Genomic DNA, 19,867 nt, shown 5'->3' on the forward strand with positions numbered 1-19,867 from the left:
GAAGTAACAATAACGGAGAATTGTGTGCAAGGATTTTAGAAGCTGCGCAGCCCTGCAGTTTCAATAGCCCTTTTATTCGTGTTAGATGCTGGAATTGCCTTTTTTTGACGCTCTTACGAATGCGATGTCAACGAAAACAGAACAAAGCACAAAAAACCCTCAAGTCCTGCAGTTGGATAGAATGCCGTTACGCGTCCAAGCCGTATTTGACTTCATCCTACCATTGCAACACGGGGCGTATATGGAAACGAACACACGCTACGAATTGTCTCTAATCAGTCCCTACAGTTGTAAGGCGCCTGGAAGCGTGCACCCCCATCATTAATCTTTGCGCATCTGTGCAAGGTAAACTCTGGAGCAGTCTTTGAAACGGCTCAAAGGAAACACGTGATTGATTCCATGTGCATCTGGGGTTCATTTATTTATTTACATTTAATTCAAGGGAAAGGCTTGGGTCAGTTTCAGACGGCCTCCAACAGCGAGATTCAAGCGCCCCACCTTCAGCCCAATCTGCGCCGCCAGAACGCCAACGGCTCCTCTGGTCTTTGGGGTGCGGTTGTGACCCCTTAACCTAAAGTGTTGGTGGCAGACAAATGGAGACTAACAGGTGATGTCCTAGGACATGACTACATTGTGACACTCGGTGGGGATGGTGACCATTGCTTGGAAAAGAGTGCGAGGCCCCTTTAGAAAAACATTTTGTTAACAGGCATTCTGCCTCAGCCTAAACACCTATAGCTTGCAAAGCGCATGCTATTAGACAGGCACCTCTGCAAGACCTTAAAAGTCTCTTAAACTAGTGATAGTAAGGTGTTCCCAATGGGCGATGTTTGGCTTTCAAATCATCTCTCTGTGGAAGCGCTGAGATGCAGCTGTTTAAGGCTTAGAAGCAGCTGACTGTTTCACTACCTAGCTGATTACTGTCAGTCAGGGAGCTCAGAGGTGAAAAGCCTGTCTGAGAGACAATTCGCCGTCGATCAGTTCAATATGTTCCGTACCAGCTCGGCGCACCTGAGATCATCTTGGTAGCCGTGTAGCTCAGATGAGTGAGAGCGTGTGTGTGTGTACCACCGTGATTGGATGCCGGTCCTTCTCAGGTCACAGTAAACCTTCTGCTGCCTAACTTTCCTAATTTTGGGGATCCCTTTGAAAAAGCAAAGGAAAAAAAAAACTGGCTCTTCATCAGCGTGATCGACCCAACCCAGTGTGCCCCAGTGGCCTAATGGATAAGGCACTGGCCTCCTAAGCCAGGGATTGTGGGTTCGAGTCCCATCTGGGGTGCTACTGTCCCTTTTTGAGCGTACAAATGTCCTTTTGATTTGCAAAGCTGCAACCCCACCTTACTCAGTGAGCGTCTCTGCTTTTCTCTCACATACAGTTGGGAGATGTCTTGCACTGAACGGCCTGCTTCAGATCACGCCACAGCACTTCAATGGGATTGGGGTCAGGACTCTTACTCGGCCATCCCAAAATACGGAATTTCTATTGTTTCAGCCACTCTGTTGTTGATGTACTCCTTTGTTTTTGTCATGCTGCATGACCCAGCGTCTTTCGAGTTTTAGATCACAGGCAGACACCCTGACATTCTGCTGTAGAATTTCCTGATACATCTTGGAATTCATCGGTCCCTCGATGATTGCAAGCCGTACAGCCTCCGCTATGCTTCCCAGGTGGGATGAGGTTTTGGAGTTGGTATGCAGTGTTTTGTTATCTCCAAACATAACGTTGTGCACATTTACCAACATGTTCAACTTTTGTCACTGTCCACAGAACATTGTTCCAGGAGTTGCTGTGGAACATCCATGTGGTCTTTAGCAAACTTGAGAGGGGCAGTGGTGGTTTTTTTGGGGGGGAGAGCAGTGGTTTCCTCCATGGTGACCTCGCATGATCACCACTCCTGTTCAGATTTCTTCTTATGGTGGACTCATAAACACAGACGTAAGACAAAGTCAACCACCTGTTCGCTAGATCCCATCCCCACTCAGCTAGTCAAAGATTCCCTCGAAGGACTGGCAGGACCTATAATTAGTATGATGAATGCATCGCTTGCGTCAGGCGTTGTACCTGATCAATTTAAGGTAGCGGTTGTTAGACCGCTCTTAAGAAGTCAAATTTGGATCAACAAGTTCTTAACAACTACAGGCCTGTCTCAAAGGTCCCATTTCAATCTAAAAGTCTTGGGAGAATAGTTGTTGCCCAACGTCAATCATATCTGGATTCAAATAATATACTTGAGAAATTTTAGTCTGGTTTCTGAAACTGCATTAACAAGAGTCGTAAATGATATTCTCTTAGCTACTGATGCAGGGAATGCAACAGTGCTTGTGCTTTGCTTCTAGATCTTAGAGCTGCCTTTGACACGGTTGACCTCTCTGTTTTGTTACACAGGCTTGAGTTTGAGGTTGGCTTATCTGGAACCGTCCTTCAGTGGTTTACTTCACATTTTACTCATCGTTTTCATTATGTTCAAATATCTAATAATTGTACTGCTTCATCAATGTCACCAGTTCAATTTGGGGTACCAGAAGATCAGTGCTGGGACCAATATTGCTCTCTCTCTCTACATGCTGCTGCTAGGTAGGATAATATGAAAAAATAATATGAACTTTCATTCATATGCTGATGACACTCAAATAAACATTTTGTTTACACCAAACGACAACTCTTCTATTATCAGTTTAGTTAAATGCATTAAGGAAGGAAATACTTGGATGTGTGAAAACTTTTTGTTACTCAACTCTGAGAAAAATGAGGATCTGTTGATCGGAGGCAACAATACTGATAGGACTACTATAACTTCAGCACTTAACTCAGAGGATTTAAACATCTGCCTCAAAGAGACAGCACGTTACCTAGGCGGCATATTAGACACAAGGCTCTTAACAACTTGCATTGTTAAGTGCCTTGGGACAACCTTGTTGTGAAAGGTGCTATATAGAAATACATTGATTTGAATTGAATTGACAATGTAAAATGTTGTGTGTGTTGTTTGTTAAACAAGACTGTCTTTATTTATCAAAAAATAAAAGGAATTTGCTAGGAATGCAAACGTTAGGTTGCGCTTCTTCATGCTGCATCGTCGGCATGAGTGGAGCTTTTTAAACGTCTGTACTTACTGTGCCCCATAAGAAATCGTTTGTCCCCATTCAAAAGAGATTGTGCGATGTCCTGCAGTGTTCGCAAAGCAAACCTTTGACAGTTTGAAAAGAGGAATTTATTCTGCTTCCTGTGCGTGCAGTAGTTACAAAGTTGAACGTCTTTACACGATCTGCTGCAGTTTTCAGTGGGCGGGCTTTGTCAGAGGGCTTGGAAAAACGCACTGTGTTTCGGCTCGGGAAACATCATGAGAAGTGTCCTGCATGTTTTCTGTGTATAGCTGTCTTTTAACGCATACAGAATTCATTCGAAATCATTGATTTCTCCAATTAACAAGGTTCCCTTAAAGGATGAGTCAAAGTAACGTCTAATCGGATTAGTTTCCTTAGAGCTGGTTCAGAGTTTGCTCAAGAGTTTACCTTTCACAGATGCGCAAAGAAAAATGTTGGGGGTGCACGCTTCAAGGTGCCTTACAGCTGTAGGGAGTGATTCGAGACGATTTGTGGCGTGTGCTCGTTCCCATATACCGTACGCCCCGGGGTGCAGTGCTAAGATGAAGTACAATACCGCTTGGGCACGTAACGGCGTTACACGCAAGTGCGGGACGTGAGGCTTTTCGTTTGTTCATTTTGTTTTGCTCTGCTTTGCTTTGTTTCGTGGTCAAGAGGCGTAAGGTAAGTCGTAATCCAGGGAGAACACTGGTGGCAAACAGTCCGAGGTGAGAGGCGAGGTCCAAAGTCGAAAAGGCAGAAGGGGAGTCCAATATCCAGAATAAACGAGGTAATGGAAAAAACGCCAGGTAGAGCTCTCAAGGAGTAGACTCAATACCAGCGGGAAGCAAGTAAAGATGGTAAAAATAGCACTGCGTACCCCACGGTGGAGTGTGTGCAGGTGGGTTAACTCGTGCGGCGGCGTTTGTTAATAATCACCCTCTGCTGGTGCTGTTTAGATTGCTTAAGAGTTGGTCTTAACTGCCTGGCGGTCATGACAAGCTCCTCTTTAAGCTGTGGTTTAGTTTTGCATTCATGTGTTTCTAGAGCAGTTATTTATGGGGGTGGGTGGGTCCTTCACAGAGGCTCAGGACAAATCCCCTGCATGAAAGTCTACTGTGTGCGTTCAAACAGTCACAGGTCAAGAGCCAGGCAGGAGGACAATGGACAGATGAGCCAACGAACTAAAAATAAAAGAACAGATATGAAAAAGCCACCATCTTTTTCTTTTTGACATTTTCCGACTTTCATGCAAGCCAGGACAAAGTTGCTCGTAGCTACTTGTGGATTCAAATACTCTATCGAGTGCTTTGATGAGTTTTTGCAATTTGATTGTCGTCCTGTCAGCCTGTTTCTGTTTTTTTTTTTTCAATCTAGGGATGGAAAGTATGAGGGAAATGATGGAGCAATCAATAACCGCTCCGGAAAAATGGCAGAAAGAAATGGTCCGTCACTAAGGACATTTGTGAAGCAGAGGAGTGACATCACCACAAAGGCGACTTATTCTGCTGATCGTTTTGGTGAATAATGATTGAGGCGTGTTAAGAGAAAGGTAGCTGCGTCAGCATGCTTAGGCTGCAAAGGATAAAGCAAAGGTTTACTCCATGCTGAAAAGAGAAGAAAAGAAGCACAACGTTTCGACTGTGGAGCCTTCTACGCCATCTTCTTTAGCGGTGATGATGTTTACATTGGAAAAACTGAGACACGCATACTGGAGGGGCTTGAACCACCAACTTTTCAGCACCACAGAGTCTGACAGTCTTTTGTGCACCCTACATTTGCAGGTTTATGGTCAAAGAAAACAATCACTTGCGCTTCTTGCAGCCGGCAATCTTTTTCCACTGACAACCAAGAAATGGATTTCATCTTTCACAAGCTGTATGGATTTCTTCAAAAACAAGTTATTCCAGAAAGGAAATGAATTCTTGCATTAAACTGAACCAAGCTGTACATGTTTGTCTGAAATGATACATTCGGCACAACAAGACACGGAGAGAGGCACCGCTGGTATTCAGACCCAGGATCGCCTGCTTACTAGGCGGGCACTTTAAGCCACTAGGGAACAGCGCCAGCGGAGCACCGCGCTTTTACAGACACTTGGACACATCTGCGTTCGGTGTGCACTTAACCTGCTCTCTGAGCCCGTTGCCTCCGTCCCATTTAATAGCAGAACTGACGCCAAGAGAAATGATGAGAAATGGCATTTATCGGGCACTTTTCATGTCCAAGGAGCTCAATGCCCTTGACACCTCCCCAAGGCGACAGAGCTGTGCATTCTTTGGCGACACCATTTTTTCTTTTGTTTAATTTCTATACTTATTGATAGAATAAAAACGATATGTCATGTACTGTAAGGGAAATGTCTCTTTTCATGGGGAAAGCTAGCACCAGCAAATGTTGTGTTTAGAAGAAGTGATTTAACATGACACGTGACCTAATTTACCGGAGCAAAAGCTCACCCAGCAAGCCCTGCTTTACTTCTACAGGAGAGAAGTACTGTAGAGTCTGCAAGATGTTCAGCTGGGTAGCTACGTCAGCATGCCTCGGCTGCAAAGGAACAAGTACTAGGTTTATTGCATGCTGAAAAGAGAAGAACGGAAACACAGCGTTTCGACTGTGAGGTCTTCTCACACCTGAAGAAGCCTCACACCTGTAAAAGGCTCCATGGTTTTCTTTCTTCTCTTTTCAACATGGAATACACCTATTGTCTGCAAGATGTGACAATTTCATGGTGTTTTGGAAGAAAACCTTTTTTCTTTGAATTCAAAATCAATCGGAATTTCAGCACAACACATCAACACTTTTTCTGTTTTAAGGAGATGATATTTTAAACCTGACAAAAATAGTAGGAAACACAAGTTTCTTGCTGTGAAAATTTAGATGGGGAAGTGTACTACTAGTAGCAGTGTAGAGCTCTCTGTGGTGGAGTGCAAGCGCATGTTCTATGGGCCAGTGGCGTAATGGATAATGCGTCTGACTTCGGATCAGAAGATTGGAGGTTCGAGTCCTGCCTGGCTCGTGAGGCTTTTAAACCTCTCAGGTTCCTAGGTAACAGGTTGCCGTCATGTATATGAACTATAGAAAAGCATTTGCCACAACCCGTAAATTAGCACGCAAGTGCGGGCTGGTGAACACAGAACTGTATGGAGATCATCTCCAGCTCCGAGCTCAATTGCAATGAAAAAACATGCAGAACAGAACTGGAGAGCAGCTGAATTTGTGCTCGGTAGGGTGGGGAGGACTCAGCATTGCTATTGTTCTAATTGGCATGAACTGCAGGGGATCTGAATCAGAACATGTCAGTCAGTTTGATCATTGCGTCAATATGTAGGCCACGTTAATACAGAATTATTACTTTGTCTGTCTCGTCTTTGTATATAGCTGAATGTCCCTGACAATTTCATGTTAGTTTTTAAGAACGACATTGGTGCTAATATATACATATATAGCATATAAGGAACACGTAAAAGTTTAGTCCATGCTGAAAAGATAAGAAAACCGCCACAACGTTTCATCTTGGAATAAATCTTTACTTGTTGTTTTGCAGCCTACCCATTCTGACCTAACTCCTCCCTTGAAATTCCCTAACAGATAAGGGTACGTAACGGCTCATGCGATGCTCAGTTGCAATTTGTCCCAAAACAAACAAGAACAGCAGCTGAGGGTTTGAGTTTGAACGTGCACTGTATTAAAGCAGCTTTTATTTCCATTGATAAATGCTAGATATTCCTACAGAGATTCTCCAGGTGAGTAAGCGATTCCTGTTTCTGTTTCTATTTCTGTTTCATATATACAGTATATATATGTTACATGTGTCTCTGCAATAGTATAAATGTGTTATACACTATCAGGGGCTGCTTTTTTGTGCACCTCATCTACAACAAGGGTTTTTTTTTCATTTATGTTTGTGGACCTTCACCATTTGAGGAAGTGAGTTAGATAAGAAAGTTACAGGTATGGTGAGCAATGACTGACAAAGGCACGTACTGCGTATTCCTTACAGAAGTGTAAGCAATTTGTTCTAAAAAACACCGGCTAAAGTCCAACATCGTTAGCAATCTTATTACTTAAACAGAATTAACATCAATAAACTGTAAGGTGCTGGTACATGCGAGTAGATTTGATCTTCTATTAAACAAAAATGCAATTACAGCTCTAAAAAGGTCAACCTAGACTTCTGTAACAGATCTGTTCAGCTCATCGCTGTTTCTCTGACCTTGTGAGTCTTTGGAATTTTAAAAGTGTATTTTGCTTGCCTTTCATGTGGTCTGTGTACAAGTCACTGTGGCGTATGCGGTCCTACACAGCCTTGCTATAGACGTGACGAGCCTCCGCTATGTTGCAATGGAGAACAGGTTCAGTACGGAGCTGCCGAGAAAATTCAGCTGGAAAGCTCGTTGCAGAAAAGCATCGTTATCTGTGTCCAGCGGCAAAGCGTCCATCGTGGGTGCTGAAGAATCGATTTCACAGGCTGCGGGTCCAGGCGATTTAGAGTGTTAAAGGTCCCAGCGAAAACGAAACGGCGCTGGTCCTTTTACACGCACGCACGCAACCAAATGCAAAGGACGCCGTAGTCGGCAGGATTTGAACCTGCGCGGGGAGACCCCAACGGATTTCAAGTCCGTCACCTTAACCCCACTCGGCCACGACTACAGCGAGCGCCGCGGCCGCTGCCTTCTTGCTACAATCGAACAGGGAGTGCGAGGCGGCGGCGGCAGCGGAGGCAACTTTTTTCAAGTTCGCTCTCCGTTTAAGAAACCTTTTACGCCATACGTGCAAGCAGACACACACACACACACCTCAGAGGACTTAAGGGTGGCTTCAAGTTGGAATGATAAAGTCTCCCCGTTCGGACATGAAAACAGAACGTTCTTAGACTGAAAGCAATCAACAACGGAGACATGTGGACGACGATTTTAGTCACTGCAGTTTGAATAGCATTTTTACTCCAGTTACAGGAGATGCACCAATGGCCCTTGACCTACGCTCTTACCAATGCCTTGAACATTCAAACAAAACAGCCCTCAAGTCCTGCGGTTTAATATAACGCTGTTACGTGTCGAGGCAGTATTTTTCTCTGTCCTACCGTTGAGACACGGGGCGTATATGGAAACGGACACATGCTACGGATCGTCTCTAATCGGTCCCTACAGTTGGAAGGCTCCTTGAAGCGTGCACCCCCATCATTCATCTTTGCGCATCTGTGAAAGGTAGACTCTTGAGCAATGTTTGAGCCAGCTCTAAGGCAACTAGTGCTATTGGACAGACACCTCTGGAAGATCCTAAGAGTCTCTTAACACCACTTCCAGCAGTAAGCTTAATTGTTCGCTGGAGGTCTCCCACCCAGGTACTGACCAGGCAAAGAATCACCAGTACATTGAATGAGGAAGTTAATCCTGAAATCCAATTACATATCTCAAGGTAAGACAAATCCATAAGAACATGTCTTAGTATTACTTCGTTTACATTAGTATGGCACTGAGTTGGAGCTCATCTTTAAGCTGTGGTTTAGTTTTGCATTCATGTGTTTCTAGAGCAGTTATTTATGGGGGTGGGTGGGTCTTCCACAGAGGCTCAGGACAAATCCCCCGCCTGAAAGTCTAATGTGTGCGTTCAGACAGTCACAGGTCAAGAGCCAGGCAGGAGGACAATGGACAGAAGAGCCAACGAACTAAAAATAAAAGAACAGATATGAAAAAGCCACCATCTTTTTCTTTTTGACATTTTCCGACTTTCATGCAAGCCAGGACAAAGTTGCTCGTAGCTACTTGTGGATTCAAATACTCTATCGAGTGCTTTGATGAGTTTTTGCAATTTGATTGTCGTCCTGTCAGCCTGTTTCTGTTTTTTTTTTTCAATCTAGGGATGGAAAGTATGAGGGAAATGATGGAGCAATCAATAACCGCTCCGGAAAAATGGCAGAAAGAAATGGTCCGTCACTAAGGACATTTGTGAAGCAGAGGAGTGACATCACCACAAAGGCGACACATTCTGCTGATGGTTTTGGTGAATAATGATTGAGGCGCGTTAAGAGAAAGGTAGCTGTGTCAGCATGCGTAGGCTGCAAACGATCAAGCAAAGGTTTACTCCATGCTGAAAAGAGAAGAAAAGAAGCACAACGTTTCGACTGTGGAGCCTTCTGCGCCATCTTCTTTAGCGGTGATGATGTTTACATTGGAAAAACGGAGACATGCGTCCCTGGGTGGGCTTGAACCACCAACCTTTCGGTTAACAGCCGAACGCGCTAACCGATTGCGCCACAGAGACTGACGGCCGCTTGTGCTCCCTACATTTGCAGGTTTATGGTCAAAGAAAACAATCACTTGCGCTTCTTGCAGCCGGCAATCTTTTTCCACTGACAACCAAGAAATGGATTTCATCTTTCACAAGCTGTATGGATTTCTTCAAAAACAAGTTATTCCAGAAAGGAAATGAATTCTTGCATTAAACTGAACCAAGCTGTACATGTTTGTCTGAAATGATACATTCGGCACAACAAGACACGGAGAGAGGCACCGCTGGTATTCAGACCCAGGATCGCCTGCTTACTAGGCGGGCACTTTAAGCCACTAGGGAACAGCGCCAGCGGAGCACCGCGCTTTTACAGACACTTGGACACATCTGCGTTCGGTGTGCACTTAACCTGCTCTCTGAGCCCGTTGCCTCCGTCCCATTTAATAGCAGAACTGACGCCAAGAGAAATGATGAGAAATGGCATTTATCGGGCACTTTTCATGTCCAAGGAGCTCAATGCCCTTGACACCTCCCCAAGGCGACAGAGCTGTGCATTCTTTGGCGACACCATTTTTTCTTTTGTTTAATTTCTATACTTATTGATAGAATAAAAACGATATGTCATGTACTGTAAGGGAAATGTCTCTTTTCATGGGGAAAGCTAGCACCAGCAAATGTTGTGTTTAGAAGAAGTGATTTAACATGACACGTGACCTAATTTACCGGAGCAAAAGCTCACCCAGCAAGCCCTGCTTTACTTCTACAGGAGAGAAGTACTGTAGAGTCTGCAAGATGTTCAGCTGGGTAGCTATGTCAGCATGCCTCGGCTGCAAAGGAACAAGTAATAGGTTTATTGCATGCTGAAAAGAGAAGAAAGGAAACACAGCGTTTCGACTGTGAGGTCTTCTCACACCTGAAGAAGCCTCACACCTGTAAAAGGCTCCATTGTTTTCTTTTTTCTCTTTTCAACATGGAATACACCTATTGTCTGCAAGATGTGACAATTTCACGGTGTTTTGGAAGAAAACGTTTTTTCTTTGAATTCAAAATCAATCGGAATTTCAGCACGACACATCAACACTTTTTCTGTTTTAAGGAGATGATATTTTAAACCTGATAAAAATAGTAGGAAACACAAGTTTCTTGCTGTGAAAATTTAGATGGGGAGGTGTACTACTAGTAGCAGTGTAGAGCTCTCTGTGGTGGAGTGCAAGCGCATGTTCTATGGGCCAGTGGCGTAATGGATAACGCGTCTGACTTCGGATCAGAAGATTGTAGGTTCGAGTCCTGCCTGGCTCGTGAGGCTTTTAAACCTCTCAGGTTCCTCGGTAACAGGTTGCCGTCATGTATATGAACTATAGAAAAGCATCTGCCACAACCCGTAAATTAGCACGCAAGTGCGGGCTAGTTAACACAGAACTGTATGGAGATCATCTCCAGCTCCGAGCTCAATTGCAATGAAAAAACATGCAGAACAGAACTGGAGAGCAGCTGAATTTGTGCTCAGTAGGGTGGGGAGGACTCAGCATTGCTATTGTTCTAATTGGCATGAACTGCAGGGGATGTGAATCAGAACATGTCAGTTAGTTCGATCATTGCGTCAATATGTAGGCCACGTTAATACAGAATTATTACTTTGTCTGTCTCGTCTTTGTATATAGCTGAATGTCCCTGACAATTTCATGTTAGTTTTTAAGAACGACATTGGTGCTAATATATACATATATAGCATATAAGGAACACGTAAAAGTTTAGTCCATGCTGAAAAGATAAGAAAACCGCCACAACGTTTCATCTTGGAATAAATCTTTACTTGTTGTTTTGCAGCCTACCCATTCTGACCTAACTCCTCCCTTGAAATTGCCAAACAGATAAGGGTACGTAACGGCTCATGCGATGCTCAGTTGCAATTTGTCCCAAAACAAACAAGAACAGCAGCTGAGGGTTTGAGTTTGAACATGCACTGTATTAAAGCAGCTTTTATTTCCATTGATAAATGCTATATATTCCTACAGAGATTCTCCAGGTGAGTAAGCGATTCCTGTTTCTGTTTCTATTTCTGTTTCATATATATATATACAGTATATATACAGTATTGTACTATTATTATATAATTCGTTACACTGTGGCTGTGTTGTGTGTGTTAAGCTGCTGTTGCACTGCAATTTCCCTCACGGGATCAATAAAGTATCTATCTATAAGAAGACATTACCAACAACGACCACAAGATGGAGATATTGTCTAGACATTACCAACAACGACCACAAGATGGAGATATTGTCCAAAGAGGCAAGCAGGGCAAAGCCGCGATAAGGTAAAATCATTTTTTGTAAGAGATTGGTGTCAGAATGCACATCCGTATCCCAAACAGAATCTCTAGTAAAATATGATCATTTGTGAAACAGGCAAATGAGTGTCTGCTACAATATGATTGCTACAGATGCAGCCATTCAAAATGTGCGGGCGATACTGCATTATTTTCCGGTACGCTGTACGCAGTCTACCGCGAGTTACCGGTAAATACCGCGAGTTACCGGTAAATACCGCTAGCAAAATAATAGTATCCGGAATTTCCGCAAGGTGGAGCTAATAAAGCTCAACTTCTCATGTTTGAGCTGTAGCCATCAAAGTCTTTAATGAAGATATTACTAATAGTATTAATAATAAATGACCTTGGACAAGCTGTAAACTCAAAGTATTGCCCTGGTCCACATTATTTTTTTCACTGACCTTCTTTGTAAAAGTAACACCACAGCATTTCGCAATCATGCATTTTTTTCCAATCATGCAAAGTACAGTAATTTTTGAGAATCGATTCACCATGCCTTTCACATGCTCATAAAAGAGATTGATTTAGGAACATAAACATATTACCGTATGCAAACTGTACTGTATACAGTTTGTATATGTATATGTATATGTATATGTATATTTAATGTCTTAACTGTGCCCGTTTAAGTATTGAATATTTATATGGAATTTTACCACTGAAGGGAAATCTTAGTGCCTGAGCATAAAAAGAATAGGAGCGTAATGCAACGCGTGTGAAGGCCATAAACGATATTAATTTTGGAACATAAACATACAGTATATGGCTGGTCTCGGTACTTTAAAGAAAACATACACGAAACATGGTTTCATTATGACCAGAATCGGTCTTGAGATATTTTTAACTTGATTTACAGTATTTGAGAGGTATGTCTTGACACCGATACTACGTAAATACTCCTCACGTATATGTTTCTAGGTTTATATTATGCATTTCATACGGTCAAATTGCTTTTGAGCAACTGATAAGAAGCGCGAAACGGTATGCCCAGGGCGTTTTAGTTTTTGTTTTGTTTTAATGCAGTGCAGTGGATTGATTAGAGATATCAAGTACATACAAGTCATTTTTTAAATGTTGTAGTTCGTCTTGTAAAAATGTTACGAGTACATCATCTGTCAACAATTACACAGGTTCTGTTTCCATATTGCGGTTTTTGGTTACGTAATACTATTTTCTAATTTCACGTTGTGAATATATGATTTGGGCAAACAGAGCCGCAAAGAAGTACATTATGGGTTGTTGTTGTTTTTTTGCAGTTTTATCTAAAATAAGCGATGCTTAAACCTTTGTCTGATTCTTGTGAAACTATCCACACGACAGTTACCTAGGAGTTGACTTCAGTGATGTCACTGATGGGATGTTTCTAAAAATCCATCCTCTGTAAAACATCTTCTCTAGTTGTTCTGCATATGTATTCGCTAATGAAGCTGTGTGTTCTGAGCCTGGTTCTCTACATTTCTGTATGAACCAGCTTAGAGGGCTAAAGACAGCTTGTGTTTAAATTGAGTGTAAGGTAATTTATGCTTCTAAAGTCATGGTCAGCATTTATTATTGTACTGTGCTGTAAACTTCTTCTGTGCCTAATTACATTATTTTATAGTCGATAATGTTTCTGTAGTGCTTTTTCAGCCCTCAGCATGTGACTGCGCTGGTGGTGCTGTGGGTTAGGTTCCTGACTCCTATGTCACATGGTCTGTGGTTGAATCTCATGGAACTATGACTTTAATTTTTAACAAACATTTCTTTGAAAAAATGAAACATTTCCCTTGGTCAGAGATTAAATAAAACCTCACTCGCATCAAAACAAATTTATATTTCTAAATATCACAACATGATCGAATTTACGTCTTTTTAATAACAATGAATAGTCACCTATGCGTTACAAAATAAACATTTATATTGATTTGAATCGAGTTTTGATTTAAATCGTAAACGCGTGTTTAAAGGCGATATACTGTATAAAAGCGCTGATTCTTATGGAATGTGTTTGGCCGGGGATTCAAAAAAATTATTTTTTTTAATCGCGTATCTAAGGAAAATTGCAGTATAACTTTGTTCATGCACAAACAGTGGCATGTTACATTATAATTTGGGTGTCTCCTCTTGCCAGAAAGCTCTAAATTGGATTTTGAGTGCGGTTTTTGACTTTTTCTAAATTGCAACCCATAAATAAAGCTGATACAGTTTAGACTTACTGTATTCTAAACTGTATTACAACATCACATTGGACAATGCAACGTAAATTGCAAAAATGCACTTGGAATCTGTCCAAGCCCTACTACGAAAATTATTAAAACTGCGACACTTATCATTCATCTTTAAATAAACTTTATTTTATATAGCGTTTTAAGCGAATAGGTAATTAGATTGCTCATAAACCTACTCGCTTTTTCTACATAAACACAGCGTGATTGCTCTCTGAAAATGCTTTTTTCTTTATATTTAGGCTCAGATTTCAACTATAGATTGTATTATTATAAACTTTCTTGGAAAAATGTCTTTTATGTAAACCATGTTTGCTATTAATTCATTTAGGGCTAAAATACGTTCATTGTCTTCCAATCGAGTCGAGTTGACATTGGAAGCTTGCCACGCCCGGACTGTTACACCAACGCATTAGCATGTTGAAGCGATTTCATTGAGGAGGCCATCTACTAGTTAACACTGTACTTCCTACTTTGAAAACACCTGTGAAATTGGTTTAATTCGTCACAGCCAGCACTCCGGCAGAGAGGGGGGTTGTACTCGTTAATGTCTGATGACATACAAGTGGAAAGATTACAGATTTTAATCGTTTTTTTTCTGAACCAGGGAAAATCTGATCATGTTTCTCTATAACAATAATAAAAAACTTTATTTTAAATTATTTTACATATCCTGCTTGCACATCGCACGACTTTAATAAATCTATTCTTTATTAATACTAAATAAATAATACTAAAAATACTACAGCAAAGAGGTCACTTGATTTTTGGAATAATTCCAAATAGCACAATGATCCACTGGCATTCCTGAAGTCTGTTTAGTGCATAATCTTCCAAATACAATCACTAAGCAATTATAAGAATTATACCATCCTATTTCTTTGTGATGTCCTGTAAAAACTAAACCTATTTTTATAAGGCTTTTACTCAAAAGGTTTCCAAACACACAAAGCATTTGTGAAGTACTATAGTATTTCTAAAGGTTACTGGTACAACATCAATCATTAAAGCTTAACAATAAAGTTTAGATTGCTGACTATGGACTAACTACATTAACTAACTGCAATGCAACATTATACATTTTACAAGAATATCTGGTTGAATTCTTGCATTTGTAGCCAATTTAATGCGAGAGAAATAAGCCAATTTAATTATTTCACAAAAAATAATGTAATATAAAATGGATGTTTTTAACTTTATTGTAGTGTTTTAGAAACTAATATGTCTTCAAAAATGGTTGTTTTTCACTCCTAGGAATGAAAGCTGTTGTTATATGATGTTTATTTTCAAATTTGGAAAAATCAAAGGATTCTAGCTTTCTCCCCTTGCAGGCATCGGACACAGAGAACCTCATGGTTTTCCTAAAAATCATTTTTTATGTTCCCTGGTGTTCCAAACTTAGTTTTAATTTGTTATTATGTTAAAAACAGGGTAATAAATTTCTAATTGGACTATAAATAATGTCATATTGTCTGCTATAAAACTGATGTTTTCAACTCTATTGTAGAGATTCTAGAATCATCTAATAGAGAATTGAAATAAAAAAGGGCATAAGAAAACATTACCAACAACGACCACAAGATGGAGATATTGTCTAGACATTACCAACAACGACCACAAGATGGAGATATTGTCCAAAAAGGCAAGAAGGGCAAAGCCGCGATAAGGTAAAATCATTTTTTGAAAGAGATTGCTGTCAGAATGCACAACTGAATCCCAAACAGAATCTCTAGTCAAATATGATCATTTGTGAAACAGGCAAATGAGTCTCTCAGGTGCCCATTGCTCATTTTCAGACACATTTATGCAATACTTTCACCATGCGTTGAGCAACAGGGATTAAAGATACCAGAGGTAAGGTTTAAAAGTGATTCTGAGGTGCAACACATCAGCAATACAGCTAGGCATCTGAAATGCGGGGTTTGAGAGCCCTTCAGGGAACACCGTACCCTAAAGGTACCAGAAGTCCAGTAGTATAAGCATTAAGTCACTGTCACCCCTGTTACAATGTGATTGCTACATATCTTCATTTCTTTGGTTTTTAAGGAGTAAGAGTGCAGGGGGTCTAAATCTGCGATCCAGTGTGTTGAAGTATTTCACAACATTACCTGTAGCCCGTATGGAAATAAATACTAATTCTGATTATTGCCCTGGGCATGTACCAATAAATCACTGAGCATATATATATATATATCACTGTGTTGAAGCTAGAGACCTGTATGTAATATTATGGTGCTAAAATGTCATTTTCACATATATTAATGTAATAAATGATTGCTTATGCTTTATAAACAAATCTAATTAAAATAAATGATTAAGTTTTGTATTTATCTTGTACCATAGAACATGATTTTCTTTGTATTTCAAGCCCACAAAGTGTCCAAATGACGCACTACATGATATAAGGAAGATTATCACATGCATATCGGTATTATCTTTCTTATGAAAATGCATTCCTTTCATTACCTTTTACTTTTTAAAATGAACTCAAATTGTGTATAATGTAATAATTTAAGTAGAAGTGCTTCACTGCTCTATGCCGTCTGGAAATAAATCCTCAGACTACTTACTGCCCTGGGCATGTACCAATAAATTACAGGAGCACATCTATATATCACTGCGTTGAAGCAGGAGACACACAATCACTGCAAACACATCCTAAATACAGTGTTCTAGCACCTTTGACCTCATCCAGAACATATCATTTCTTGAAAGGGATTGCTGTCCGAATGCACATCTGAATCCCAAACAGAATCTCTAGTAAAATACGATCATTTGTGAAACAGGCAAATGACTGTCTCAGGGGCCCATTCCTCATTCTCAAGACACATGTATGCAGTACGTACACCATGCATTGAGCAATAGGGATTAAAGACACCACAGCTAAGGTTAGAAGTCATTCTGACTATATTCTAAAATATTGGACTCATATTCTTATGATGGCAGACATGATGCTGCGTTTAAAACCGGGGTTAATGGACATTATATGACTGTCAATTCTGTTTTGTTTTGGAGACTCTTGGCTGCCTATATGGTACACTGCAGCGTGAAGGAATTATTTTCCAAAACTGTGTCAGCTCAAAAGTTGTAAGAGAACCTCTCCAGCTGCTTTAACTCTCTTCATTTTTGTCATTTAATTGTCTGTCGGCACTATGTGGCAGCGTTGCATGACAACCCCTCTCACCACGGAAAGGAACCTAACAGCTTTGGTAAGAGAGGAGAAAAGGACCTGGCCAGTAAGGGGCACCAACCCGTGACTTTGGCGTTATTAGCACCATGCTCTAACCAACTCAGCTAACCGGCCTCACGACAGTGGTTCTCTCTGTGCTGCAAAAAATCGAACTCAGGGAATTTCTTTTGCCCTCCTTTGAATAGAAAGCCGTGTAATTCAGTGTACGGGCTTTCTCATGCAGTTTCATGGTTCTTGTAACCCAAATCCTACACTGGCCTGAAGTGCCCCCCATTTCACAGAATTTTTCAGCTGATTTAAAATGTACCTAAAGGAGAAGCATTATTGAAGACGATCAATTACCAAGAGCTTTTGTCAAAGGTTTTGGTGGTCATTTTTAATGACCACAGAGCGATGTGACCTCGGTTTTACATCTCATCCAAAAGACAGAGCCCTTTTACAACACAGTGTCTCCGTCACTATGCTGGGGCATTGGGACCCGCACAGACCTCAGGGTGAGCGCCCCACCGCCGGCACCATTAACACCGCTTCCAGCTGGAAGCTTTGTTTTTCCCTGTAGCTCACCCTCATCCGGGTACTGACCTGGCTCACACCTGCTTAGCTTCAGTGGGTTTTCAGTTGCGAGTTGCAAGGGGATGCAAGTGATGGAGCAGCTAGCTGCAAAAGCCACTGCATTGGCGGGGAATCAAAGCCGAGCCTCCCGCGTGGCAGGCGAGAATTCTACCACTGAACCACCAATGCTCAGAACCCGGGCCTTCAAAAAAGACGCTTTTTTGGTGCTCTGTGCAAAAAGCGTCGACATCTGCTTCCAGCTGTAAAATGCCATTCGCGGACGCTGAAGAACTTATTTGCAAGGGAGCGGGTACAAGCAATTTGGCATTTTAAAACCACCAGGAACACCGAACAGGCGCGCTTCTTTGCTTGCGCCGAAACACAACGACAGGAGGTGGACAACGTAGTCTGCAGGATTCGAACCTCTTTCTGTCTATTATATACTAAATGTTCTCTTGTCTGTCTCTTGTTTGTATAGAACTGAATGTCCCTGACAATGTACTGTTAGTTTTAATTGAAGAACGGCATTTGTGTTCAAATATATCAGACAAGTTTACGTAACTGCTCATGCGACACTCAGTTGTAATTAGTCAAGAAATAAAGTCGAACAACAGCTGCGGGTTTGATTCTGAACGTATCAGATTGCAGCACCTTTTACTTCCATTGACAAATGATAGAGATTCGAAGAGAGATCCTTCAGACCAGCAAGCAAACCCACGGCTATTTCGGTTTTCTATCTAGGCAACGTTGGTGTCTGCAATAGCATACATGAAAGCGTGATGCAATTTCTGTGGCTAAATTTGTTGCACGTCATGCACAGTAAGAGTGTTTCTAACACCAAATAAAAAGTCAACAATTAGCGATCACGCCTTCTCCTCAGTTAACCCACTGAAACCCTTGCTGTTAACAGTTCTTTAATGCATGCTTTACGAGCACCTACATATTGTGTCGGTTCTTTCAGTTTTATTCATTAGGTTTTCAAAGGCATAAGTAGAACACCAGAGGTGCGAACGCAAGATGTGTGGTTATCTGAAGAACTCATTTCCATGGCAGCGGGGCCAAGCTATTTAGTGTTTTTATAGTACCAGGGAAGGAGAAGCGGCACTTCACCTTTGCCGCGCAGGCACAAGGAGACGTGCGGCAGACGCCGTAGTCGGCAAGATTTGAACCTGCATGGGGAGTCCCCAACGGATTTCAAGTCCATCGCCTTAACCACTCGGCCACGACTACAGCGAGTTCACCATCGCCGCATTCCTCCTTTAATCTAACACGGAGTGCGACGTGGCTGCGGAAACCTTTTCAAAGTCGCTCTCCGTTAAAAAAAAATAATACCTTTGACAAAATACGTGCCGGCAGACAGACACGCCTCAGAGGGTTTAAGGCTGGCTTCATGTCGGAATGATAAAGTCTCCCCGTCCGGACATGAAAATGCCACTTTGTTACACACAAAAAAAGAATCAACAACAGAGAAATGCCCACAAGCATTTGAAAAGCCGCACCACGTCGCACTTGAAATAGCTCTTACATTAGTGGTAGACGCAGGAATCGCATTTTTATTTACGCTCTTACCAACGCGATGGAAAGCAAAACAAAGCAAAGCAGAGCAAAACAAAACGAACAAACGAAAACCCTGCACATAACGCCGTTACGTGCCCAAGTGGTATTGTACGTCATCCTAGCACTGCACCCCGGGGCGTACGGTACATGGGAACGAGCACACGCCACGAATCGTCTCGAATCACTCCCTACAGCTGTAAGGCGCCTTGAAGCGTGCACCCCCAACATTCTTCTTTGCGCATCTGTGAAAGGTAAACTCTTGAGCAAACTCTGAACCAGCTCTAAGGAAACTAATCCGATTAGACGTAACTTTGACTCATCTTTTTACGCTCAGTGCTGGATTGCTCAAACTCCAGCTAGGGTTAGGGTTAGCATTACCACGCTACTTAGACACTTTGTTTACGCTCAGTGCTGGATTTTGGAAACTTCAGGACGAGTGGGAATTTTCTCCTATCTGTCCATTCTGTTTTGTTTTGGAGACTCTTGGCTGCCTATGTTGTACAGTGCAGCGTGAAGGAAACATTTTCCAAAACTGTGTCAGCTCAAGAGTTGTAAGAAAACCTCTCCAGCTGCTACAACTCTCTTCATTTTTGTCATTTAATGTGACACTCGATGTATAACTGGAGCCTCACATATGCAAATGGTGCGGCTCCAGTTCGACACCCAGTTCGACACCACTTTACAGTATATGACAAAAGCATGGCAAACTGTGCCG

The 19,867-nt window shown here is 41.8% G+C and overlaps 5 non-coding genes across 5 annotated transcripts; 2 read left to right on the top strand and 3 right to left on the bottom strand.

The window, feature by feature from the left end:
- The first annotated feature begins 1,208 nt into the window (after positions 1–1,208).
- Positions 1,209–1,281, top strand: trnar-ccu (transfer RNA arginine (anticodon CCU)). Its single transcript has one exon. It is a non-coding gene; the product is annotated as a tRNA-Arg (tRNA).
- Positions 1,282–7,655: 6,374 nt separating this feature from the next.
- Positions 7,656–7,739, bottom strand: trnas-uga (transfer RNA serine (anticodon UGA)). Its single transcript has one exon. It is a non-coding gene; the product is annotated as a tRNA-Ser (tRNA).
- A 1,540-nt stretch (positions 7,740–9,279) lies between these two features.
- trnan-guu (transfer RNA asparagine (anticodon GUU)) lies at positions 9,280–9,353 on the bottom strand. The gene has a single exon. It is a non-coding gene; the product is annotated as a tRNA-Asn (tRNA).
- A 1,193-nt stretch (positions 9,354–10,546) lies between these two features.
- trnar-ucg (transfer RNA arginine (anticodon UCG)) lies at positions 10,547–10,619 on the top strand. The gene has a single exon. It is a non-coding gene; the product is annotated as a tRNA-Arg (tRNA).
- An 8,124-nt stretch (positions 10,620–18,743) lies between these two features.
- On the bottom strand, positions 18,744–18,825 carry trnas-uga (transfer RNA serine (anticodon UGA)). Its single transcript has one exon. It is a non-coding gene; the product is annotated as a tRNA-Ser (tRNA).
- Between the last annotated feature and the right edge of the window lie 1,042 nt (positions 18,826–19,867).

This window comes from Lepisosteus oculatus, unplaced genomic scaffold (genome assembly GCF_040954835.1).
Source record: "Lepisosteus oculatus isolate fLepOcu1 unplaced genomic scaffold, fLepOcu1.hap2 HAP2_SCAFFOLD_349, whole genome shotgun sequence".
Lineage (NCBI taxonomy): Eukaryota > Metazoa > Chordata > Actinopteri > Semionotiformes > Lepisosteidae > Lepisosteus > Lepisosteus oculatus.